We start from the raw sequence: 17,746 nt of genomic DNA on the forward strand, positions 1-17,746 counted from the left end.
CGAATCTGTGACACTCCCCACGTCATCTTCAGAACGTGGGGTGCTTAAAACCAGTCAAGTGTTTTTAAGCTTTATTTGCATCAGATTATTAGCTCGCATTATATAGGGGTTGTTATATAGATACCATTTAGAGAACATTATTGTATGTATGTAGTTATTTTCAATCTTTAACTTATGAATAATATGTCATTTTATAAAAATAAAAAAAGGGTGCGTGTACTTATGTATGTGCGTGAGTTATACTTCTTTGGCATTATTAAAAATAGTTTTTGATTGCATGCAAATAATTAATTGCAATTAAATAATCAAAGACTGTCAATAGAGTTCAGTTTACATTTGAAAAATTAAATAAATAAATATTTATTATTATTCTCTTACATTAAGTGTAACATAAATTCTATTATTATTCGAATGTTGTTTTTAAATTATATCCAATGCCGTAGCATCTGCCGTGGGTAACTTCATTCTGTTAATTTTGTGTCACGGTGCGCGCGCATCGTAAAATTTCACTCTCATCAATTTTTCATAACGCGCCTAAAGAGGTATAACTTCAAAAATTTATATGTGACTTTTGTAGACGACATGTAGTTCTAGATACATGTTTACCCTTACCTTCACCTACAAAAAGCACAGAATAATAATTTAACTAATGCGGGCTCTGGCTTGCCTAATTTTGCTCTAAACTCTTGCCAATTGTTTACTGAAGAAACACTTAAATTTAAGCACTGAGTCAGTCTGTGACGTGAGTAGGAGTAATGACACGACGCGCCCATCATGCCCATATCGGATCCATTATCAAGTTAGTCAAATGCGTTTGTTATCGACTTACAGGATGTGTGTTTTGTAAGGACTACTTTTCCCTTACTGGGCATGATTAAAATCTATGTCAAAATTATTCATTAGACAAAAATATATAAGAACTAGCGTGGTAAAATCGAATATCATATTACAAAAACAACAAAATGTAAGAAACAAGTGGAATGTGTGGTGTTGACAATAGGTGCGGACGGCGTATACACATATCATGCTTTGAATTAATGAGTTTACAAAGATAAATGTTTCAAAAAAGCACAGCAAAATAACCTAAGAAAGTCATAACAGATTGCCTTTCCTGAAAAAATATCAAGTATTCCCGGAAGGTGAGTTACAGAATCGGAAGCCCTGCCTTCCTTTTTACTTTTCTAACTCACACATCGGTTTTCACAGCGTCGTTCGCGCTCAAATCAGTCGTGAAGCAGTCATTTTACGATTTGACATTCTGATAAGGAGGGAGCTTGTAGTTTATTGCTTCGCAAGAATACAGAATCGCAAGGCAGGGCCCGGGAAAACTTGATATTTTTTCGTAAAAGTGAGTTACAGAATCGCAAGGCAGCAATCGATTGCACATTCCAGTCATTTTCTTATATATTAGTTTTAGTAGCAGTCTAATGTCAGGTACAAAAAACATTTTCTACCATTATGTATAAAAGATATTTGGTAGCGGATAGCATTGCGTACATCCTATTAATAAATTGTAATAAAACGTATATAAAAAGCTGACTAGAAAATCCTTTGTGCGGAGTTTTTGCTCGATGAATAAAAACTAATATCGATTTGGGACTGGGTCACTCAAATACCGGCTTCTGAATCAATGTTTGATATTTGATCAAACCATTCAATATTGCATTTCAGACTAACGCGCTTTACGAAAATATCTGTTTAAGTACTTTGCGGTAACTATTATATATATTATATGTATGTATTTTAGAAATGTACAAAGACTCAGTATTGTATATTACTAATTACTATAAAGTTAACGATTATCTAGTTGATAAAAGGGCCTGGGACTGGTGCTAGACAGGCTACTTCTAATTCATTTGCGATATTTGTTATAAAATAAGTGTTGTTTGAGGATTTGCTATTTTAAAAGAGTACCGAGAGTTTTTTACGCCGGCTTTTTGTTTCGGCCTGCACCCTTCTTTGCCGATGAGTAGGGATTAATAATTTAATAATGTGGAATAATTGATACCTGTATCTTATGTTTCATAATAAAAATATACACAATAATATTCGGTCCAAGAATCGAATACAGGCGAAAGATCTTTTGAGGATCTGGCGTCTGGACGTATACAGTATGATTTGTAACTTGAGTTATTTTCCTATATTCCCTAGATGGGGCAGAGTGCGTCCACTTAACTTCGGACCTCGTTTCCTTCGGGCATGTGGTTGGGCTCATACATCTCTACTTGCGGCGTAAGATCTGGTAGCCAATTGGCATTTCCGAAAACCGTTCCTGTTGTTCATTAGTAATCTTCTCAGGCCTGGATTCGTTGCGTGGTATTTTTCTTACACAATTGAAATTCTTGATTAATTGAATATCATATGATGGACAAACAGAAGCCTCGGTCCGACAGACTATTAATCAATATGTCACCGGTTCGTTTCCTCATCCAAAACGAGTCGGTCCTTATCGCCGTCATCGATCTGACGATAAATTCTAGATAAATTCCCACTTCAACTATGACAGAGTTGAATATGGTTTTGCGCTGCAATGATTTTTATTGAAACCCCGCGATTTCATCTAACTGCAACCTGTTGTCAATAAACCAAAAAATATAATATAAAAAAAACCTTTAAACCAATAAATATATCGACAGATACTCTTCCGTCTTTATATGGGTTAGTAACTTTAGACTTTTTTTTTAATGGCTCTGGCACGGTTTGTGCTTTAGCCAGCGTCAAGTATGAGATTTTTATCATTCGTGATTTTTGCCTTAGAAATTCGATCATGTCCTCCATGAACGGTTTAGGCACTCGCCCGGTACCGCACAACCTTCCCAAAGGCCAAGAACAAATATAAATTAAATTAAAACTTGCCCTCGAACCGGGAATCGAACCCGGTACCCCTCATCTAGCTGACACCGCTAGGCTATGAGGTCCCCTAAGTTTAGACTTAGGTAACATTCTACAGACCATAGAGAAGACATTCATAGACACAATAGAAGAACTTAAAGGTACGCTAATCACAGCTCTTCGAAGATAACTTTGCTGTGAAAGGCATTGTGACAATGTGGCAAATTGCAATGTTCATAATGAGTGCATAAGTGTCAAGCGAGGGCCGTGAAGCACTCGGCTATAATTATAATCTGAAAATTATTTATACGTACTATTTGTAGTGCACTAGAGTATTGTTACTTGCCTGTGTCAATTGTAAACTACTTTTAACTTCAAAAATACTGAAAGAGAAGTCACAATTCAACGTGTTAAAGTACTTATACTACAGATTAGAAATATTCTGTGATCTTTGTTTATGGCCAAACTACTACACTAACACTACTACTAAACTTATCTTTTTTATTTATCAGTTGCACTACAGCCTTTTTAGGTCTGGGCCGAAGATTTCTGAATCTATTTCATGATCATTTGTCAATCTAATAGTCAAGTAGCTGATCAGCCTCCTGTGCCTGACACACGCTATCGCTTTTTTGGGTCTAAAGCAAGCCGGTTTCCTCACGATGTTTTCCTTCACCGTTCGAGCGAATGTTAAATGCGCACAGTCATTAGACATGAAGTCTGTTATGCGCAGTCGGGGATCGAACCTACGACCTCAGGGATGAGAGTCGCACGCTGAAGCCAACGCGCTCTACTAATCGTACACCGTTTTATTTTAATGATTACTTGACTTAGTAAACTACACCTAGAAACGCTTTTATTCCTTTACAATTCCAAACCCTTTTACAAATAAGACAATTGTTACTAATCTATTTTATCCATCAATTCATTATTTAATACATACATTCAATATTTACCGATTCACCACCGACTTGAAAATAATAACAAACTACAACAATGGTGTATAAAAAATCATTAATAATTTGTGAGCACTACGGGCGCATTGATACAATTGCCCATTCATATAAAACACAACCACATACTTGAAGATTGGAACTTAATTAAGGTATGACCCAGCAATAAACTATTGAGATAGAGACGTTAATTACAAAGGTTTTCGGACAAAGAACAAACGCCTATGAGGGCTCAAAAGTATCTTAATTGTTGTATTAGGTCTTTTTAAATGATGGTTACCATTGTTTGGTTGCAAGGGGAGTCGGTAATGAGTTGGCTAGGTCTAGCTATATAAAAATGAGGGAGGTTTTATCCCTGTCAAGAGACACCCGGGGGGAGTGAAGACCGTATTGTTGGAATATCATTTTGTGGATATTCGGTACAGAGAAACGTCGTTTCTAACGGGAGAATATTAATAAAAGTGTTGAGAAAAGTGTGTACTGTGTACGGATTGGTAAAAAGTAATTAACATGAGTAAATGAGTGGGCCAGTGAATGCCGGATTGAGGTTGGTAATTTGAAAATGCAGCTGAATGCAATGAAAAGCAATGAACGTTTCGGTGAAAATTCAAAAAAAATTGCTTCCTGATTTTACAGGTTGAATGTATTGATTTTTTACTGCAGTACAGTTTATCATTTATAAAATGCAATTTTGGTTGCTCGGGTTCTTTATTTGATAGGTATTTATGAATATAATTAAATCTTTACAAAGTGTGTCACATTTAAACGTAAAGTACCTTCGCTATAGAATGATAACCTCGTATGTCCAGAGAACCAAACATTACAGGAAACGAAAAAAATGTTTCATTTCGTCAATGTTCGTTGAAATATTATGATGTTGTTTTTGTCCAAATTTTAGATGGTATAAATGACTTATTTATTAATAACATAAATAAGTTTTACTTCTTACTCTAAGAATAAAAATAAATGTTTTTTGACATACGAGGTTACCTATAATTCTACAGCGACGATAATATGCTTTGTAGAAAATACAATTAATATTAAATTTGGTTTAATCAAAGAAAAGTCTAGACAATTTTGTAACTTCAAATTCTACATAAAGAGAATATGATTCGTAAAAGTCGCTTGGTATTAATCTACCGCCTAGATACATTAATTTGAGGGTATTTACAGTTCTAATACATTACCTTACTTCTAAACTTAATTTAGAGTTACAAAGCCCCAATTCCTGCTAAACCACAAAGTTGGAATTCGAGTAATACAACTTAGATAATAAAGGACTATTTGGGAATTAACTTTGTTCCCGTTTTATTTATTTGAACATCAAATCAACCCACAGTTATACAGAATGGAAAACTAAGGGCTACCAGTAAAACAACTGTTTTGTGGACGTGAGTATCGTTACATGATAGCACAACCTTTCCTCCTATATTTGAGTTATAAGAAAATAGGTAAGATTATTAAATAACTAATCTAATGTCTGGAGGGCCTGGGATTAATTAACTTTAGCGTTTAAAATAATTTTTTATAATTTTTAAATATGTATATTGCATTTATAAGCTTACAATAGCTATTGCATTGGACTTTGTTAAATGTTTTTTTAATATTCGCCTCCAAGATCTTAAATCCAAACCGCCTCGCCAAAAATATTTGGCAAAATATTCAACTGCGACTCAATTTTAAGTTAGTCTAATGTGATGTTTTCAATTCAAATATGGCGTATACTTTGGGTCCAAAAAGCGTTTCGACCATGATACCTAGTCTTACGTAATTCAGTATTAAAAACGATTTTAGTCACGCACTTTATATAAATTTATATTTCATTAATTTATTTAGATACAAAATTAACTTAATTTAATATTAGAAATTTTATAAAATCAACTATAATTCCAAACTGATATTATAATTACTAATAATTACGCATTTAACATAACATAAACATGAAAAATTATCAATAAAAAGTGACACAAATGATGTCTTCCAAGTAATTGTATGGAAAAAATAATATAAAAATAATGTTGAATTGCAAAGAGTGCGAAAGGATGTTAATAAAAATACGTCTGAAAATCTTCATCCTCATAACACTAATGTCTGTCTCGGAGAATGGAACATCTGTGTTGTCAGGGGTGGCACGTAGAGTCATAATGCATTATGTACCGTCTAATACCGAATTTATGTCCATTTCATACCCCTTATATTATTCACAACCAAATTGCAACAACAGGTCGTAAAGCGTCTTCGTCATTCATTATATTGTGCAATACATCACAAAACATAAATTTGCATTATCGTTACAATTTGAGTAATCGCTGAACTGACAGATGACATATTTTGTAAGGACAGAGAATTTAAACAATATAATCTATGGAAGTTTAAAAATAACGACAGCGAAAGATTTTTTAATGGAACCGATAGGAACGTGCATAGGTAATCGAGTTTAATAATAATATTATGCATAAAACAACCTATAATATATTTTTGCAATGAAAACCTCATATTAAGGACCTCGAAAATTCAGAAAATCGAGAAAATCGCTTACACGCTAGTCTATTATATAATCCAAGGTTATTCCTATAGGTCCTACGTCGACTTATTTTAATACATGGAAATAGCAAATAAGTCTATAATACAAATTCAGACATTTGAACAAAATGTTACACTAAACAATGTGTGATTGAGCTCGCCAATCAAGGGTCTAAAAAAACATAATAAGTTATAAAACTGTGGTTCACAAAACATGTTTAAATCTATTGATATTGTCATCCATTCCGTCAGCTCAGATCTATTCCAAACTAAAGTACTGGAAAATCAACACAGATTTATTTGAACAATTACAGTTTAAAAGAGAATAATCGTATTTATAGAGACGGCTAGTAAATACTTACCGTGTACTTATTATTGTATGAAATCGCAAAATTGTGCGATTATTCAAACACTTGAAAAACGAAATAACGATTGTTCCTGTCAGTCTAACTGTCGACTAACCACAATGCAGCGACGGGATCCAGACACTTATAAAGTAAGTTCTTAACTCCAATTTATTTGTCTTTTTAGCTGTTCATTGTGGATATGCTAAAAGGGTTGCGTGGATGGGTTTGATTTATGCAATGTTCTGATTCTCAGTGAAATGATAATATTCTCGTAATTTCGTAAAACGATACAGAAATGTCTCCCATAGTTACAAAAAAATCATAATACTGCAATAGTTTTTATACAAACCCGTCTTACATCCCTCGGACAAGCACAATATGTGTCGCAGCCGCAGAACAGGCGGAACATAATGTTTTTTGGCCCCTGTTGGCCCCTAGTAGCCACTACCGCTGACCCCAGAGCTGGTGCTTTCTTCGCTCAACGAATAAGTATCGTAATACGGCAAGCATATGCTGCCAGCATAAAAGGGACATACAACACCAAACTTTCAAAATTAATTGTCTTTTTATAGATTTTTAATTACATAATTATTACTTTGTAGGTTAGGAATATTGTATATTTATATCCAATAAACATTATTTTATACAAATAGTTTTTAATGACAATTAGCTGGATGTAAAATTATAAAAACTATAACGTTCCGCTTGAGGACTTGTTATCACGTCAAGCATAATAAGTCAATAGTTAGACAGTTTTTGACATTTTGAACGATAGGCGCGCTCGTAATGTCCGTACAACTATCTGTCGTTACTACTCTATTACACTTTCTATATGAGCATAGCGATTTTGCCTAATAAAAACCATGATCGCGCGACTGTCCACTATCGTTGTTTCGTAATAGCACCGGTCGTGTTTTAATCAGGCACAGTGCACTCGAGGATAGCAACGAAATTGTTCGAGGACTGTCGTTCAACTTGCAACTGTCTGTGACAAGGGTTTCGTTTCAGACTACGCCTGTCGTGCTTTATCAATGTGTGAAGTGAGGGTGTGCAATTGTTTTGTAACGATCATTCCAAGGCTGAATTACACAATGGCGTTTCTATTATTAAATTCCTTCAAATAGGTTTTAAATATTTCTATTCTAAAACTAATTATCTAATGTGAAAGTCAATAATAACTATAATTCAAAGTGTTAAAGTATCTTATTCTATGGCGCTACAATATTTTTTGTTTCGTAATCATTTATTTTTCTACTTCGTCAACCTTTTGTGCCTGACAGACGTCATCTTTTTGGGCTTATTGTATGCTGGCTTCTCACGATGTTTTCTTTTACGAGCGAGTGTTAAATGCGCACATAGCCTGAAAGTCCATTGTTTCGAACTTACGACCTCTAAGTTGCACACTGTAGCCACTAGGACAACAACAATGCTCCTAAATATATTATATGTAATTAAATTATAACTTATTTACTATACGTGTCAATCATCATACGTATGCTGTTTTAAATTAGGAAAAGAATTTGTTGTAAAAAAATCTAAATGTCATGTAAGAGCTGGGAACCCTGACACAGGTATTTTTTTTACTTAAAAGAGTTCCCAAATCTTTATATCAGCCTATCTACTTATCTATATATATAAAAATGAAACCCGTTTTCCGTTGTCACGACATAACATGAAAACGGCTTGACCGATTTGTCTGATTCTTTTTTTATAATGTTCCTTGAAGTACAAGGATGGTTCTTACGGAGAGAAAAATTAAAAAAAAAATGAGTGAAAAAGTGTAAAAACAACACTTCTATATTCCCATACAAAATATTCGTAATAATATTTAAAGGCAATTTGAACTTTAATACCATATCATAAAGTTCAAGTGTTAGTGGAGGGGTTCCGGGAAGGTAAATTTTTATTTTTTGACAATGTATTTGTTGTATTATCAACTTTCTTTTTTTTTATCTTACTATCTAGAGCGGTGTCCCGAATATAGAATAAGTATTAAAAAATAAAGAATCGACTGTTAGGCGGTACGATGTTCGCCTGGCCAGCTAGTAATAAATAATCACGAAAAAATCATAATATAAATCCTACATGCGCATTAAACTAACTACTACAAAATCGCATTTTAAAACTGTTAATATGATTTTATAAGTAAAAGCACGTTCATTATCAATTTTCAAAAGTTGACGATTAAACGGTGTTGCGATTCAAAAAGGCACTTGAACACAAAGTATACGAACCGTTTGGCTGACATCCAAATCAGTCACTGACAATCTACAAGTGTCCCTGGCTTGGCATCATTCGCCAGACAAATAATTGGGTAACCAAGAAATGGAACATGTTTTATATTATATATCGCCTACATTTGACTTGCAAATGCGGAAATTATAATCAGAACTCAAGCAATTTTAACGCAACAGTCATAGTGGCATGGAATTCATTAAATCTAATAAATATGACCAAACAAACGAATGCAATCTGAGGCCAAGATCCATTCAGGGTTCTAACGCCACGGGATTATTATTTCATTATTCAAGTCAATTATTTAATGCGTTCGATGATTTTTGGTCTGTGGTCGCTTTTAGCTTCCACCATTTAATATCTCACGTAGGTATACACAATCTGAAGTATAGTTGAGCCATGTGACATGCTTTATACATGTCGCACGCTTGCGATAGCTACATTGCCCTTCGCTTACAGTTATCTATTCCGTACTGTAGTTAAAACTACTCTACACCTTAAATTCCACACGTATTTATTTCTCAAAAGCAAATCAACTGTAGCACTAAATCTAAAAATCCACTACAAAGTTACAAATAAAATTTAAAATTGCTCTCAATTTATTCATCAAGGGAATTGGAAAAAAACATCGCCGCAAACTTTGTGCTCAACAGCGAGGGTCTGAATAAAAGGACCTCCCCCTCCCGGAGGGTGTAACGGAGTGTATAGTGATGCAATTTTCAATCACTCTTAGTGTAAAACTTTAATATTATCCGTTTGGGAGTGTTGGCCTAGGCATCACCGTGCGATTCTTATCCCTGAGGTCGTAGTCGGCTGACCACCTGTATACCCCACTTCCGATTTGCGCATTTGACGCGGAGAGATGACTTTGGGCCAAAAAGTCGACGGCGCGTGTCAGGCACTGAAGACTGATGAGAGAAAAAATAATAGTTAAAAAAAACTAAAAAACACGCTTTTAAAGCACATCAAACTAAAAAGTGAAAAATAATTCCTAATTTAGGCTGAAAATGGTAATGAACAAAAAAATGGGCGCTCTGTGCCATATTTTTCGTCTATCGAGCAACCCACGCTTTTTCACAAAAATGCCAGTATTTTTTGTTCATTGCCATTTTCAGCCTAAATTAGGAATTATTTTTCACTTTTTAGTTTGATGTGCTTTAAAAGCGTGTTTTTTAGTTTTTTTAAACTATTATTTATTTTTTAGATAATTTTTTTTTTCGGATTATTGCATTGTCATCGATCTTTGACAGGTGTGCAAAATTTGAATAAAATCTGTCCGTTTAAAGTGGGTAAAAATCGAGTCCGAAGGAGTCGGTTACACACATACATACATACAGGTGAAGCTAATATAAAGCGTGTAAAAACATATCATCACAAATCAAATACAGAGATCTGAGGCCCTAAAATGTTTCTTTTATCAGTTTGTTATAAAATGTCGAGAATGGGATATATGGTTGGGCTTTTATTACGTTTAATTTTTGTATAAAGTTTGTTGGAGGCACAGTAAACTATTTTATACAGATCAGCCGTGCGATTCTGTCAATCCGTGAGTTCACCTCGCACTAACAACGCTCCCTTCGTAACTCACGTCATTTTTGGAATGTCATGGTATTCTGTTAAGCAATTTACATTACGTCTTGACAAGCGGAGGGAGCTTGTAGTTTATTGTTTATCAAAATGACTGTGAGAGTTCGAAAAGTGAGTTACAGAATCGCAAGGCAGAACTCTCATACAATGTAAACCACTTGGCACACGTTCGCTATATCGATCGCTTTAAGGAATGAGTTGCTGAGAATAGGCCTTGCGCGACTCTCATTTTCAATATCTTTATTTCCCTCATACTCAACAATGGCCTAGAGTTTCAAGCATATCTTTAACCCTCAAAACATGGTTCAAATGTCTATTCCTAATGGATAATGAAGCATTCACCCGTGTGGTCACCGATATCTTTCAAGAACGTTTAACATTGACACTTTAAAAGTCTGACTGTCGCATTTATAATTTGAATAGATAATAGATAGAAAGATATATAGATTAGATATACATATTTTATCCTCTCTTTTCTTTATAACCGATAAAACTTTAATTAAAAAAGTATAATTGCAGTGAGCTTGGCTAGGTTTATTAATTTTTCTGATTGCCTTAATAATAAAAAGATGCTTTGCTTGTCAAAGAATGAATAAATTCATTATTTTTTTTTAATCATTATATGCTACTTAAGAAAACGAATGTAACCATGGCAGTTTTTTAGGAGCGCGAAAAAAGCATATACAAGTCGTTTTTCAACTTAGTTTTTATGTATTTTATGTAAAAAGTTCTACAGTTTTTTTAAGTCCTGGTTATATTTATTAGATTCTTAAATAAAATTAGTTTAGATAATCCAACCTATATTTTTGTACTGAACACAGTGCATCGATTTAAACTTAAAACAATTGTCCTTAACATAACACAAAATCACACAAAATCCATGTTTTAAAACTAAAAGCGTTTACCGTATAAAAACAATTTTCCAGTTTCTGTTCTATGTTTATTTTTAATTCAGACGGTACACTTCAAAATGCCAGTGGCATATCAACTTGCCGCTGGATATCTTGCTACATAAACACTATTTACACCCACTATATGAGTTTTCTCGCGTTGATATACGCCGTATCTCCCTACTAAATCTAGTCTACATTTAGACTTCTAAGCTATAGAAGACTTGAAACATAATGGAATTAGGGACGGTGTCTGATGAATATTTAATTTAAATAAATAAAAAAATGTGTGGCACTCGGGGACTGCCGCGGTAAAGCTATTGCATAGCATTTTTTGATCAACTTATGCAATTATAATTATTTATTATTTTTTTATTTATGCAGTATTTTTATTCTTTGATATTAATTCAAGTTTTTTCTTTGATATTAATTCCATAATCTACCACTCTACCAGACTCAGACTAACACGCCTATATAGTCTGTCTCACTCTAACGCGTACTGGCTACACCCTACGTCACGTTACGTCATCGTGTGTTAGGTTATTTTCGTTACGGAATTTCTGGATTCGGCCTCCACGCTCAAGGCCCGCGATAGAAGCTATGCAATAGCTTAATAATTTAATAAAATTATTGTATTTGTATATACAGTATTTACAATATTCTTTACCCTATGTGGGTAATTAGTAATTGAAAATCAATAAATAAATACTAATTTAAAAAATGTGTCCCTGTGTCAGTGTACCTTTAATGCTGGTAGTATAACCTCGCTGTATTGCGATATTCATTCAATACCAGCACCAGCTCTGGGGTCACCGGTACTGTCTACCAGGCGCCAACTTAAATTTTTAATTAGCGCCTGCCAACGAACCCAACGCCAAGAGTCTACTCCTAAAGGAACAAAATCAGTTGAAGCATAGACACTTATATTTTAGCCGTTTATAATTTTCCGCCTGCTCTGAGCTTGTCCGAAGGAGACGACAAAACGTCAATTAAATGTTTTATTTAAATTTAAATTGTTCTTAGGATTGTCTTTGTCCAATATAAAGAAGTCAATAGTCAAGTATAAGAATTTCAATATCGTTCATAATAATCGCATTATTATGCAAGTTGTTGGAACGAATAACCATTTAAATTCATTTACACGACGAAACACATGTGAAAACTTTTTGCACATTAAAGCACTTATAAAAATTTATCTCGGACGATTATCATTTAGAATTTCGACAAGTGCCATTTACCACTTAAGCTACACTTGTATGCCAGTGTCATCTGTGATAGCCATCAACGTGTTTGCAACGCGGGAAAAGATCGCAGTTGAATTTTTTACATGCTTTATTTTTATCTCCAACTATTGTAGATGATAATTTTGGTTAGAAAACTTTAATCATACTGTATATATCACATGCCTTAGACAGAAATGTGATCTCATTTGAATTAACAAAAGTGATTAAACATTCAAATAATGTACAAAACAACTTGTTTTGACTGATTCATAAGTGCCTTAACCACAGATTGTCTATATTATTGAACTGCAATATTTGACAGCTTTATGGTAAAAATATACGCTAGGACATTTGGAAATTAATGTAATTTAAAATAAACTATAAAATATTGTATGTTGCATCAATAATATGTTCCTTTTACCGAATTGCTTGTTCAGATTAATATGTGCCGCTGAGTTTCATCATCGAACGTCGAGGCCGGCAACGCACTCGCGACCTATGGAATTAAGACTGTCTATGGCGGCGGCGGCATCGCTTAACATCAGAGCCTCCTGCCTGTTTGTTTCTAAAAAATGTTTTAATCTTTAAATTATGACGAATGCATGAGTAAAACCGCTTAGCAATAATTCTACTGATGGAATAGTATTTATATTTTTTTACATATAAATGAAATTTTCTCTGTACTGCCAGTTCTCAAATCAAAGGCGTAGAACGGAAGAGAAGAACTGGCAAGAAACTCTCCGCTACTCTTTTTTTTAAATTTAAATCAATCTCTCATAAAAAATCAACAACCATTCTATTTAAAAAAATGTTATTTTTACACACAAAAAGTTACTTTCGCCGTGGTAACTTAATAAAGATCTTTTATATGTTTTATTTTAGACATCTTATATTCCATTAATCATAGTCTGACAAACGACGCATTGTGAATGGAAAAGTTGCAGCTACGCTCTGTTAAAAATTATTTTCAAAACTAAAAAAAACATCGTTAAATATGGCTAATGATAACATGGCGCCGTCTGAGTTTTAAGGTCGTTCTTTGACTCATAAAGTGGTGGTCATAATTTCTTAAATAATTCCTCATTAAGCTTTAGTGGAGGCTTCTTCAGGAGCTTTACATATGCCAAAATGACAGTTACATCGTTCCGGGGTAAATTATAATATTATATATTTAACATAAATAGCACAATAAAAACAATAACTAACCTTAAAATATATTATTTAAAGGAGTCCCTTTAGGCAAGGTTCCGAAGATACTGGCAGCGTTCCCTCTTTGAATAGCTAGACTAATTCTTTGTCCGAGGTAGCTGCCAGCTCTTCGGTCTCCTGTGATGTCGACATTTTTGATATTACCTTAAAAAATTCTTCTAGTTCAATAGCGGATCACCTGATTTAAAGTAAGTCTTTCTTTAACGGCCGTAATGATTAATGAAGACTATACTTCGAAATTTCTATACCAGTCAGATTTGTACGATTAGACGTTTATAATATATAGTCTACGTTGCTCCGCTAAAAACAACTTGATTGGTATTTGAGTGTAAAAGTAGAACAATCCAATCGTGAACGCAAATACGGTGTACCACAAAGGCAGGTCAGTTGGACATAATTAGTGCTGTAGTGTAATGTTTTCGCTCATTACCCTGTCTATCGAATGGTACCAGAAAATCAATGTTACGAGACATTGGTTGCATCATCTATAGTGGTATTATTAAGCCTTTATTAATTTCCAACCTTAAAACAAATTACAACACCAAAAATTTATATAAAACTAGCTGACCCGGCAAACGTCGTTTTGCCATGTATATTTCTAGGAAACATTTTTTGTTCAAAAATAACTATCTACTGTAATAAAAAATAGAGGTTGATCGTAGAGGGGAGACAGTTAAGGGTTGTGTGTATTTTTGTATGTTGTATCATAAAAAAATCAAAATCAAAAAAAATTGCCTAAAAAATAAATAATGTTTTTTGGGGTGGTCACCCCTTATGACCTAGGGGTTTGAAGTATAGTTATATATAGAATATGCATAAAAAAATTCATAAGAATCGGTCAAGCCTTTTCGGAGGAGTATGGGAACGAACGAGATTTAGTTTAGAATCATATTAAATAAAGTATCGTTTGGTTGGGTCTTTAGTGTAGTTTTGGAACCTCGTTTTGGGTATATACTTCTCCAGCTTATCCCATTTAAAGATGTATTTCGATACCTCTATTCATTGCTTGCTCGCTACATACTGTGACCAGCGCTTTTTGTCTTCCAATTCGCCTAATTATACGAAATATATCTGTGTATAAATTTACTATTATCCTTTTCTTTACTATTGAATCCTTGAAGCTTATGCTCTTTATGAAATTATTTGCAAAATATATTTAAAAAGCGTTCAGGCCATGTGCAGCCAGACATGCCCCTATTTTTTTTAATAATCTGTACCCTTTTTTCTTGAAGACAAGTTCATATTTAATCGTTTTATATTAAAGAAGTTTTAAAAGTATTTTAAATCTAGCTTGTGCCATATTAGTTAAGGTTAAACCAGTCAAAACTTTGTATAGAGTTTCTTGCGGCTTGGTCCGCGGTTTCCCTACTTCCTGCAGAAGTTTCTCATTTGTTATTAAAAGCTTTTCTAGGTTAAAAGATAGAACTTATATATTATGAACCTGTTTGTTAGTCCTGTGTTTTTTTAGTGTATGCAAACATTATACTATTTTTCGTTGCTATGAATGTGTATTGGATTGCACCATTTTACTGTGTCCAGTTTGTGTTTCCACCACACCAACTACTTTCTATTTAAGATCATGTATATGATAAATAAATAAATAAAAAAAAATTAAAAAATTCTACACTACAAAGTTACACAAATATACAACATTCAAACTCGAAAAAGGACAAATAAATACTACAATATAATATCTTAACTAATATTAATATTCCAAATAAATAGTAAAATATCCATAAATTCATGCACCCATTAGAAATTTTATTTTAAAGTTTAATAGTTGTATCTAAGACTAATTTATTAAATAACTATTGCCAAAGAAAGACCACAGTGTAAGTAGTTGGTGGTATCTGTAATAACAGGAAGTCAAAGTATAGTTAGACGAATATCATCCCGTGTAATAAAAATATAAATCACGTAAGAAAAAAACATTAATATTTATAATAATCATATATAATTTATTAATAATAATAATTGCTTTCCGGCTCTAATATTAATTATTTATTTATATGAAACATAAACTTTTGTAATAGACGAGTTAGAGTTATATTAGAATTAGCCCATGAACTATGTGATTCATCAATAACAGAAGGAAAACCGATTACAGCCGGAATTTAATTAAATTGACATTTTACATTATTTAACGCTAAAAACGTGCCAATTTGTATTGTTCCCCTAAATTGGGAACCTTAGTTCTGAGAAATCATTGATAACATTATCTGGTTTCAACAGAAATACACTTCAAGACTGCTTGGAAGTCAGATAAAAATGAATGAAAAAAGCCAATTACGCAAACACTACAAAGGATATTTTTAACATTCCAAAAATCATTAATAAACCACGCATGCGTTAACCCCTCGCGTATACTACAGCGACCTTCGTAGGTCACCGCCCGCCATTGAGACCCCATTTTTCATTGATTTTTGACTCGCCATCTGTTCAACGAACTAGAGATGCCTAGAAAATGAACGTACACCCGGTCGTTAACCACAGAAAATATTCGTCTATAATATGTTTTTGAATTCATTTTCTCATACGTACCTTTTACCGTCTACGTGCATATGGTTCACTCAAGGCTCTCAGATAGCTGATTAGCCTATACCCACGACAACTACCTCGGGTACTTCCAACCCGACTACGGCTTAGAGGTCCTCAATGATAATAACATCTCAATTATACTACGGACGCCCTACTAGCAGTATTTCTCCAAACAGGGGCAAACGGCTCATCTGATGCTAAGTGCCCATGTACACTCTCAATGCCAGAGGGCTCGCGAGTGCGTCGCCGGTATAAGAATTGGTACGCTCTTTCTTGAAAATACTTCAGTGAGCAGCTGGTTCCACATAGTGGTGATGCGCGGCAAAACTTACGTTACGTAAATATCGATAAATCGGTAACAGCTTAATATATCTTACTTGATTGACTTGTTTTTAACCTCATATATTTAAATGTATCATACGAATCAATAAAACCACAAACAAAACAAGCACACAAAGTAATAATAATTGTGGTTTTACTAAAAGCTTGTTTACTTGAAACATTCATTCATTCTCGGATAATGGTTACCTAATGGTTATAATAAGAATGAAATAAACATGTTCTGATGTACATATATATGTATATACATTATATATAGATATATATTCTGAGTAATATTTATTTGTATTTCATATTAAATTGTCAAAATTCGGTAATTATTTCAGATATGGGAAAACAGAAATGGTTATATTTAATCTCGTTTATTCCAGGTTTACTACCTGAAGTCCCCCCTTTGGAAGGGACGCCGGTACACACAGTAGCCATTTTAAAGCCCTTTTTAATGAGCATCAGCCGCAGACTGCCCACGATTGCCTAGATAGCATAGATTGTATAGACTATAGCAGAATATATATAATTAAAGAATTGTCTATCAGGATGGGGGTTTCATTATTGAAGTCTATTAAACAGTGTGGCGTCTATCTGATTGACTATATTTAAACGTAAAACAAAAGACGACGCGCTGGCGCTGTTTTTCATCATAAACACGTGACAAGATCGAGGTTTTAAGAAAGAGAATTTGACAGAAAGATTTTTTTTTTTTGTTCGAACATAATTTTTTACGGAAGAGCAATAAAATTTTGTTTATGTTTTTTGATTGATTGATTGCACGCTATATGATGCCTATATTAATTTTCCTGAAACTTAACAAGGTTTAAACGTTTATAGTATTAACAAATCATTCTCGGTATACGACATTGTAGACAATGTCAAGCCGACCAAATAGGGAAGTGCGATGAACCTTCGCAGAATGCTTTGTGGTTTATTTTCGAGAATTGATTGTTACCCTTATTGTAGCTTTTTAATACTGGCGCCATACATACGCATTATGAGATGATTTATTATTATGTTCCATTGTTTGTGGTTGCAAAGATTTATCCATTAGAGGTAATTTAATATGATTGTTAAAT

General features: G+C 33.6%; 1 protein-coding gene across 4 annotated transcripts in view; it reads left to right on the plus strand.

Annotated features, from left to right (window-relative positions):
* The window catches only part of LOC125056382 (breast cancer anti-estrogen resistance protein 1), a 90,533-nt gene that overhangs the window by 57,850 nt on the left and 14,937 nt on the right, over positions 1 to 17,746 (plus strand). The window contains exon 1 of one of the 4 annotated variants that reach the window (XM_047659430.1): positions 4,221 to 4,332. The exons of the other annotated variants lie outside the window; for them this stretch is intronic. The gene's annotated coding sequence lies outside the window, so the exon portion shown is untranslated. Of the gene's footprint in view, positions 1 to 4,220; positions 4,333 to 17,746 lie in introns of those variants that run through there. 4 annotated transcript variants of the gene reach the window in all.

The sequence above is a fragment of the Pieris napi genome, chromosome 15 (genome assembly GCF_905475465.1).
Source record: "Pieris napi chromosome 15, ilPieNapi1.2, whole genome shotgun sequence".
In the NCBI taxonomy this organism is placed as follows: Eukaryota; Metazoa; Arthropoda; class Insecta; order Lepidoptera; family Pieridae; genus Pieris; species Pieris napi.